This window comes from Chinchilla lanigera, unplaced genomic scaffold, assembly GCF_000276665.1.
Source record: "Chinchilla lanigera isolate Chin_1 unplaced genomic scaffold, ChiLan1.0 scaffold00034, whole genome shotgun sequence".
Taxonomy (NCBI): domain Eukaryota; kingdom Metazoa; phylum Chordata; class Mammalia; order Rodentia; family Chinchillidae; genus Chinchilla; species Chinchilla lanigera.
In genome coordinates this window covers 7,857,383-7,867,983 of record NW_004955435.1, presented here as the reverse complement: position 1 = coordinate 7,867,983, position 10,601 = coordinate 7,857,383, and positions in this window count along the sequence as shown.

Sequence of the window (10,601 nt, the reverse complement as noted above, 5' to 3'; positions counted from 1 at the left end):
ACAGGCTGGGATATAGCTCAGTCTTAGTTTTTAGACTTCTGGAATGAATTCTGTATTTTTCTTTTAATACTCAATGTATTTATGATCTTTGCATGGAAAATAATAAGAGGCTTAAAGTTTGATGCTAGATTATTTTGAAATAATTGGAAACATTTTTTCTTTCTCAGTGCTATATAATACTTTAGTTGTAGGAAAGTACTTCTTCAAATACTTCATGGAACTCCTAACAAGAGCTTTTACTCTGTTCTTTTAGAAAAAAAAATATGCCACATTACATATAAACTATTGGACCCCAACCAACTTTCAAAAGTGTAACTGATCTTGAATCTATAGAATATGTTATTTGATTAAGATTTAGTAACTCTATGTTGGAAACAATCAATTCTGATCCCCACCAATTGGTATGGTTGCTAATCGTTTGTTTCTTTAGTGCAGAAAACATCTCTTCTTCCATTTAAATCACTTTTCTCACTTAAATTGCTAAATTCTCTAAAATTTTCTTTAACCCCTTCTCAAAAACGTGGAATCTAATTGTATAACACTAGCCCAAATCAAAGTCATTCTGAAAGCCTGGTAGAGGACAAGACACAATGTTTGGGTCACACTGGGTGTGACACCTTACTGTTGCTGTCTGCATCAGCTATATCTACACATGATTAGAACTGTCTATTAATTACATTTGTGCCGCAACACTGAAATTTTCCTCTATATCTTTGTCATAAACGTTTCTACAGAATTTTTAAAATATACTTTGCTGCCATATTACCATTGCCTTAGCCAAATGTATATACAGAAAAATAAGTATATTCTCTGAAAATTAGCTATTAAAAACCCAGAGGCTTTCCCCTGGGAAAACATAGCAACATTTTCTATTCTTCAGTAGACCTATATATAATTTTCATGTGTCTTTTAAAAGCTCCTTTTCCAAAGTTTTGGAATGCTGATTTATGTTTTCCTTGATTTCCTCTGTGTCTGATTTACAGTATCTCACTTAGCATTATGGCTCCTGAATAATGAAGTCTTGTGTCTACCGTTCAGAACATTTAAATACAGAGGTTAATCTCAAGATTTCTATACATTTTCATGTATTGACCAATATATATATATAACTTTGAATATATGTACTATAATCAGAGTTTTTAATAAGTGAAAAATTTCAATCTAATATTTAAATATAAAATAACACAGATGTAAAAAGCCAATCACAATATAGAATTTACAGTCAAGGCAGGTTTAGTCAAGGGTAATAGAAGCAAGGAACAAAGTGTAATTTATTGAGAGAATGTTATCTCAGGATTTACAAAGCGTTAATCCCAGGATAGTTCCAGAAACCTTAGCATAGAGACACTGGGACTTCCTTTTGGAGCTAGGACAAATAATGTTGTCTGTCGTAAAATAATTCTGTGTCCCTCCATCTCTTAATTCCAAATTCTAAGTTCCTAGGTGGAGAATGTGGATTAGAAGTGTCATTTTTCCTCTAACGCTTTACTGTGTAAGAACCACGGTGAGATGATCACCTATGGATGTGTTCTTATGCACCAAAGACAATAATCAAAGTAAGGAGAATTTTTAGCTGCATTGATGTACTTTAGAGATACTATGCTACAAATGTAGCGTTTCCAGAAGATTTTGGTATGCCCAGTGTTCTCAATAATAAGCAAATAATATTTATGATTTTTATTTAATGGTTTATCAGTTAATTCTATCCTAGAGATTCATCATATTTGATAATTAATTAGAAAAATGTAAACTGGCTATCAGATTTTTTTCATAAGAAGATGCCATAGAACTCAATAAGTGAAAGTTTTTAAATTTGTACCTCAAATTATTTTTAAAAAATTATTTTTTGAACTGTGTTTCAATGTTTTAGTTTGTGTGTTTCGTCTTGAAACCCTATCGTCACAAACAATGAAAATTTTCATTTCTAAGGCTTTGAAAGCTGTAATTCTTTACGTTGCTCATTCTCTATTAGAAAGAAAGAATGGCTGGCTGACTTGCTAATTGCATCATTATTTTTCATGCCTTATATACATATAAACACACATACAGACTTTTTGAAGGAGCCATAATGCTAAGTGAGATACTGTAAATCAGACACAGAGGTAACTTTCTCTTATATGTGAAACTCATTGTATAAATAATTTGGGAGCAAAATTAAAGAATGATTGTAGAAAACAGGGAGATAGAATTTGTGGAGAAGACCATGATAGAGGGAGCCGGGAAGGAGCCTTTCGAAAGGAAAAGGAAAGTAAAAAGGATCAAGTCGCATAATGTGTATGTACCAATACTCAACAATGAATGGATTTATTATGTACGTGAACATGCACTAAGAACAAAGCAAGAAGCAAAAGATCTTGCTTCCTAGCGACATCAGTTGAAACTGAGTTTCTATTTAGCGTGGCAAATGCCCAAGGCAGTCACCACAGGATTAATCTGTTGCTGCACAAATGACATCAAACTTTCAGCATTTGACTAATGTATTTTAATAATAATGTCGCATAAAAATTAAACAATCTTTAAAATTTGATGTTCTTCCTATTCTAGGATGATGATATTAAACTTTGAAACACTGACACTAGTTAAGTATTGATTTTAACCTTTGAAGCATTCAGCAGTTCACAAAAAGTATTTCCAGTGTGCTTCGGTTGCAGATAAAATCTACATAAACAATAGCTGTAGGCTGGGTATGTGACAACTTGTGTGCCTTCTGAAAAAATCTCCAATTTTCATGGGAGAAATCTCCCTTTGACTCAGGAGTAGCCTCAGGATATGCACATGTGGAGTTTGGGGGAAAAAAGAAGAATACACATATTATCTGTTCATTAATTCTGGTGATTTGGGGATTTTTCAATTTGCTATCAAATTTATTTAATATTTTTACATCACAATGGACTTTAAAAGCTGCATTTAACATATGACACTGCCTTCTGATGAAGAGACTATATGCATTACATAAATAATTTTCACATTGGATAGTAATACCAACAGCATATACATAATGACCTCTTTTTGAGACATGTCTTGCTCTGTAGCTTACTCTGGCCTTGAACTCCATTTGTAGCCAGGCTGGCCTCAGACTCATGGTAATCCTCCTGCCTCAGCCTCACAAGTACTGGGATTATAGGCATGCACTACCATGCCCGGTACTATATAATGACATTTTAAAAATTACATAATGTAATATATATAAAGAATTGAACATGAATTTCATTTTCCTGAGTTGCAAGCAGTTTAGCTGTTTTCTAAGTTAACTAATGTACTTAAGTTAACTGAGGGCTACAGTTTGCATCTCAAGTACAACTATTGTTGATTTAATAGTTTTAAAACTTTTTTTAATAACCTTTGTGAACATCTTATTATTTGTAGTAATTTATTTCCTAAGTGGCAGTTATGAAAAATTATTTTGAGCAGTTTATCTCAGATAGATGTATGACCTTAGGAGTTTACAATATTAATTTCCAATTAGAAAGGGGGAGTGGTCTTTGAAACAACAGAGAATACTCCTAACATGGCCTGAGAGTTTCAGGGACCGTCATGGTCCCCAGAAGACACACCTGTATTTGTTCAAAATTTGCTCTTTCCTGTCCTTTCCTGAAAACTGATGTCAATCCTTTTCTTGCTTATTTTAATGAATAAGTCTCATAGATGAATCTATTGATTTGTTTTTCTTGTAATGGCTAATTTACCAAGCTAATTTCCTTTTTTGGGGGGGGGCATCATAGGGTATTTAATCTCTGGCTTTCACCCTGAATTCCATACCCAGCCCTTTTTTGTACTTTTTATTTTAAGATAGGGTCTAAATTCCTGGGTTGCCCATGTGTGGCTTGAACTTGGCTCCTCCTGCCTCAGCCTCCCAGAGCTGTGGAATTACAGAAGTATGCTACCAGGCCCACCTATAAATCTTATAGTACTTCTTAAGGTTTATGATTCATATTTTCATCTTTTTCTGAGCTATAAACCACAATGGTTTATCTTTAAAATCTCTTGGCACTATGAATTCATCTATTTTAGAATTAGTTCTGAAACACCTATTGTATTAGTGGAGTATTTTAAATAAAATTGACAGAAATTTAGATTAAGCAGAAATATCAAATGTAGCGAAAACTCTTACTGTCTCACTTGGGCCATATGCACAATTCTTACCAAGTTATTCTTCCCAGAAGCCTGTGGTGACGTCTGATGAACGCGGGGTGAATGCACCAATGAATGGAGGAGTCAGAGAGAACAGGCTTTTGTGACAGCAACTAGGTGCAGGGTTTACTGCCTGGGTGCAGGCAGGCAGAGGCTGACAGGACCATCTGCAGGGAAAAAAGAAGTATGTCCCCTTGATAGGGATGGAAAGAAGGCAGGCTACATTAGGTGGGAAGAGTTTAATAAACATCTGTGGTCAAAGGTCTCTGGCATCAGCGGCACAGCTCCTGCCTGGCAAGCACAAGGTCTGAGTTCGAATCTCAGTGCCCCACCCACCCAAAAGTTTCCTGGCAGTCTTGTGCCTCAGTGGGCAGAGTCTTTGAAAGTCTGCTGTAAATTTTTGGGTGTCCCCAGGACCTGAAAACTTCCTTGTCTTGTAGACGTCGGGTGCTTGCTGACGACAGCTTCCATGCGGAGCCGAGTTCCCTGCTGAGAACAGCGCTCTGCCGGCAAGCGGGGTGGGGGCTGGGAGAGTCAGGCCGGACGTGAGCCTTTCTTTTCCATCGTTTAGTTATTATAAAAAAGAAAAGAAAAAAAGAGGGAAGCGGGTGCTTGTCTTCGGGGCCGCGTCCTGTGTGACACGTGGGCTGAGTGGGCAACCTGGTGGGCGGGGAAATCTTGGGGAGCTGCTTCGGATGTGGGGCGGGGAGGAGAGCAGCTGCTGGTCACTGATGGCTTGGACGTGGCCTTGGGAGAACGGAGACGGTCCAGCGGGGGAGAGGCGCGGAGAGGTGGCGGCTCTGTAGAGGAAGGACACGCCTTGGCTGGGTAGCCAAAACTGATGGCAGAGGCCACAGAGATGTTTAACTTCCCGCCTTCATTATCCCAGACAATCACTGCACTTAGAACAGCTCCGGAGATCAGAAAGGCCCTCCGGTCTGAGGGATCTGAGGGATGGCTGCGGTTTGGTTTTTCTAGTGGAGGGAAAACCTGCTGGTGCCTACTGTCAGCCCCTCAGAGGAAAGACTGAAAGCGGGCGCGGGGAGGCAGGCGTGGGCAGGAGTGTGGGCGCACGCATTCCCACTCCAAGGGCGCATATGCACGCGTGGGAGATGGGGCCAATGCAGAGACCGGAGCGTCCGTGAAGCAGTGGGACAGGGATGACCTGGGGAAGGGTTGAGGAGCAAATGGGTTGACCGAATGGGGGGTTTCGGGTTATTCGGTGATTAACATGACCAGCGGAGGCTAACAAGATTAGTGTGAACTGATGCTGGTGGGGAGGGAGGTGTCCAGTCAGTGACCCAGAAGACATGGCGCTGGATGCAAAGGGAGGTTTGAAAAGTCAGGTCAGAGTTGGTGTCACTGGGCCGTCCGTAGGCCTATTGAAATCATTACGAGGGGTGAGACTTGTCAGGTAAGTTTGTAAAAGCTGAGCTGTTCGGGCCAGGGCATTACTTCTGAATAACAGCAGCGAGGGGAAAACCCCAAGGAGAAAGAGGCCACATTTCCCGGAGACCAGTATGCGTAAACAGAGACCCTTCTTATATGCAGAGATGATAAGCGAGCCAAGGAAACAGCCTACTTTTAACCTCCTTCATTCCTCAGAATTCATTCTTCGATTTTGGGGAACGTGAACTTGGCACATCACACATCTAGTAGGTTGGGGCTTATAACTCTTCCCCTATGTTATCTGGAGGTCCTGTAACCTTGTGACTCAGCTTCATGTGAATATAATAGTAATTACTATAGTTTGAATGAATGCATAGCTCTTAATTACGTTTGTTTTCGCAGCTACACAGGAAACTCTGAGAATAAGGACATTAGAGTTTGGTTTGGGGGAATTCCAACACTAGAGAAAGAGAATATTAGTCTACTTGAATCATATTCAAAAAAAGAGGGGCCAAGGTGAGAAATGGACTAACTAAATGGAAGATTAATTTGGGAAACCAGCTCTAGCTTTCATGAAGATGTTTTTTTTGTAGAGTCTTACAAATTTACTTCTGTTTGTACAATTATCTATTCTGTTTATTTTACTTTGTGTTGCTTTTGTGACGTCTGAAAATATGAGACTGAGTTAACATCACATAGTTTTGAAAATTACAGAAAACCTAAGTATCTCATAGATGATTTATTTGCGATTAAAGTTTTAGATGACTATAGTATGTAAAATAAAGATGGAGGTGTCCTAACTTTTTAGTCCAAGTCCATGAACTATGGACTGTGAGACATGTGTTCATTTTTTTATGCTGTCTCTTTCACTCAAACTCATTGTAAATGGTTTCTCAATGCTAATCCTTATAATAAAAATATGAAATAAATACACATGAGAAAGTTTAGTTTTAAATAAATTTATTATTCATCATTTTTATTTTTCCACCATGTTTTTCTATTAATAGTCTACTTTGTGGCATATTTCACTGTAATGAGATAAGACATTCATTGCTGTTAATTAATACCCACAGGCTAGTAGGTATAGTTTTAAAGGCTTGCTTCTTATTTGAACTATGTGTTGCTTTCTTTGTGTGTGTGTGCTGCTTTCATTAAAAATATTTTTTTAATATTATGAATATTTTGTCCTTAAAAATTGGAAAGCATGTTTATAAATGGAAATCAGAATCTTTCGGGGGAGATGCTTTTGGCAGGGCAATTATTTTACACAAACAAGCGAATCTGTGGGAGGGGACCACACGAAGCCTGCATCCCCTTTTGAACTCCCAGTAGCGTCCTCCAGGGAAAGTCCCCGACTGAAGATTGTTTAAATGGCAGCAGTGGGGTGCATGGTGACACTGCTCCTCAAAGGAAGCATCACCTTATCTGACCCGTGTTGGAGTGAATCAGACGCTGCACGCTGCCAGTGGATAGTGAAGTGTAACCATTTCCATTTTTCTGGCATTCAGGAGCCATCTGAGGACATCTTCTGTTTATTTACAAGATCTTCACAAAATACGTTTTGTTGAAAACCTATAATGAACCTGGTTCTATTTTTGACTTTAACCTCCATTAATATGTAATTCCAATACGTTCTGAAGTTCTATGATATATAATAGTTCTTTTGACAAACATCAGTGACTTTAGTGACGACATCTGACACTGTACTTACCTGCCTAAGTCATTTAATAGAGTTGAACTTCTCATCTCTTGGCTTTGCAGTAAGATAAGGATTGCTTTTTATTTAAGCATTGGAAAGAGATTAAATTTATTGTTTTTCTTGCAGCTTCTTAATTTTTAGAAGTGTGAAATTCCCTTGTGGAAAAGTCATTATGTACCTTGAAATCTAAGCGGCAATGATTTTGTTCATTTCATGATAAACAATCCTCCTGGCAAAGCATCCCAAATTTAAAGGGCTATGGTGAATATTGGTTTGGTTTTGATTGGACAGCAAGTTCAGTTATGGTTCTGTCCATCTTCTCCCTGAAAGATCAGTGGTTAAACAGATGCTGGTGCCTGCCAGAGACAACACTCGTATTTGTCTTTCCATTCTGCAAGAAGAATTTCAGATGTTGTTATAAAGGCCTTTAGTGCAGCCCATCCGTCTTGACTAAGAGCACAGTTTATTCCATGTCCTAATATGAATTTCAGCCTGGAAAGGTCAAGTATTAGGTGTATCACAGTGATTCTGGAGGCCTGGATTATTTATTTAGCACTGTGCAGCAACTGAGAATTTTTTTCATTCATAAATTAGAATGTATTATTTTTACAGTAATTTTTAGTACACGTTTGCAGTACATAATCACTTCATGCACTGTAGAAAATTGGTACATGTACATAATACATTTAAATTCTCTTTCTTCCTTTCTCCATGCCCTTTTATTTTTCCAGCATCAGATTCACTTATTTATCTTATATGACCTTATAAAGTTAATTATCATACATATAGATTGGAAACCAGAGTAATAGTCCAAAAGAACGTATAAAATATGTAAGACAGTTGTACTAAATCAAGGTACACTTTTAGATATATTGTCTGTGCTGGGTCACAATACCTTTCTTCCTTCTTTTTTTCTGATTATTTGTCTCTCTCTGTCTCTGCACATAAGAGAAACCATTTAATATTTAAGCTTGTGTGTCTGAGTTACTTCACTTAACATTATGGTCTCAGTGTACATCCATTTTCCTATAGATGACTCATAGTTTTCCCTTTTCCTGGCAAAGTAGTACTCCATATTTTTCAATCCATTCATCTGTTGATAGACATATTGTATAGCTTGTTTCTAAGCCCTAGCTATTGAACATTGGATAACTAAAAACATGGATGTGCATACATCACTGTGGTATGATGTCTTTAACTCTTTTTTGTTTGTTTGTTTCTAGAGATAGGGTCTCACTATGTAGTTCCTTGAATTCAAAGTGATTCTCCTGGCTCACTCTCCAGAGTGGTGGGATTACAGGCATGCACCACCACACCTGGCTGATGTTTATAAATCTTTTGGGAAGATGCCTAGAAGGGGACTAGCTGGATCAAAAAGAATTTCTATTTTTAGTTTTTTGAAGAATCACCACATCAACTTCCATAGTAGTTATATCAGTTTACAGTCCCACACCCAATGGAGAGGTGTTCTTTTCTTCCCACAGCCTTGCTAGCCTTTGTTATTGGTTGATTTCTTGATGGTGGTTATTCTTTGTGGAGTGAGATGGGATCTCAATGCTGTTTTAAGTTGCATGTCTTGAATGGCCAGTGATGTTGAACATTTTTTTCATTTATTTATTGGACTTTTTTATTTCTTCATCTGAGAAATGTCTGTTCATTTCAGATACCCACTTTAATTAGGTCTTTAAATTGAGGGGTTTATTTTTTTTGAGTTCTTTTTTTTTTTTTTTTTTTTGGTTTTTCTCCGGTACCGGGAAACGAACTCATGACCTTGCACTTGCCCGGCAGGTGCTTTTGCCTCTGAGCTAAATCCCCAGCCCCTTTTTTGAGTTCTTTATATATTCTAGATATTATTCCTTTGTGGAACAGCTGGCAACAAAACTTTTCCATCTGTATGTTGTCTCTTCACTCTGTTGGTGAGTTCCTTTTCTGTGCAGAAGCCCCTTAATTTGATGTAATCTCATTTGTTGGTTCTTGATGTTATTTCTTTTCCAACTGGAGTTTTGCTAGAAACTCTTTGCTTACCCTGTGTCTTTGAGTTTTACCTATATGTATTCCAGCAGACTAAGTATTTCTGTTCTAATGTTTAAATCTTTGATCCATTTTGATTTTAGTTTAGAGCAGGGTGAGAGATATGGGTCTAGGTTGAAACTTCAGTGTGTAGATAACCAGTTTCCCCAACAGCATTTGTTAATAGGCTGTCTTAACTCGAGCAAAGGGATTTGACATAGAAGACATAGCTGATTATGTTTCTTTATCTTCTATTCTTTTCCACTGATTAACATGTCTGTTTTTTACCCCAATACCATGCTGTTTTTATCACTGTAGTTTTGTAGTATAACTTGAAGACAGAAATTGTGATTCCCCCTCACATTGGCCCTTCTTGCCCAGGTTTTGCTATTCTACATTACTTCTGGTTTCATAAGGACAGATATTTCCAACTAGACTAGCTGACCTGAGCCTAGGTAATTTGGAAATTTAAGAAATTACCAGAAAGGTAATGCAAAATACTCTTATGTAAAGACCATAGGGATATAAATTAATATTTTTATATTATATGGAAATTTTGAAGATAAATAAATGACCAATATTGTGTTACATTATTAGCCCAAAGAATACCCAGAAGAACTATTGTTAGCAAACTTAGGTTGAAGGATTCCTAATCAAAATGTGTTAGAGTTGGGAGACTTCAGTTTGAATACCAGTTTTATAAGACTTTGTAAGTAATGAGCTGGGCATGGTGGTGCAGGCCTATAATCCCAGCACTGAAAGAGGCCGAGGCAGGAAGATCACCAAGTTTGAGTACCACTTATGCAACTTAGTGGAACTGTGTCTTAAGAAAATTAAAAGGATATTTTATATATACAAAATGCATATATATGATATCATTGTAGTCCTGAATGTAGTTGTGGTCCTGAATATCAATGACATCAAGAGCAAAGTCAGTGTTGAACTTATTCTAATCACTCTTTTTTTTTATTTTAAAGAGAATAGTACATGAGAAACAAACAAACAAATCAAAGCAAGAACATTCAGTGATACAGGGTCTCAAGACAAATTAATACAAATCAACGGTGGTTGTTACATTGCATATCACTGTCCTTAACTACATTGCTCAGATTATCAGATGTAAGAATGAAAGATTGCTCAAACCACTATAAGGAATAAGAAAATAATTCTTCAATAAAACCTTAGAGATAACACAGAGTTTCACTAGACAAGATGGTAGGCATTCACCATTATAATTCCACTGCATATTGTTACCTTCAAATCAGTTGCCCAGACCACCAGACACAAGCATGCAAAGTCGATCAGAACATAAAAAATTGTGAGCATTAACTGTTCATTTCAATACACCATCAGACAACAGCAATACAGTCAT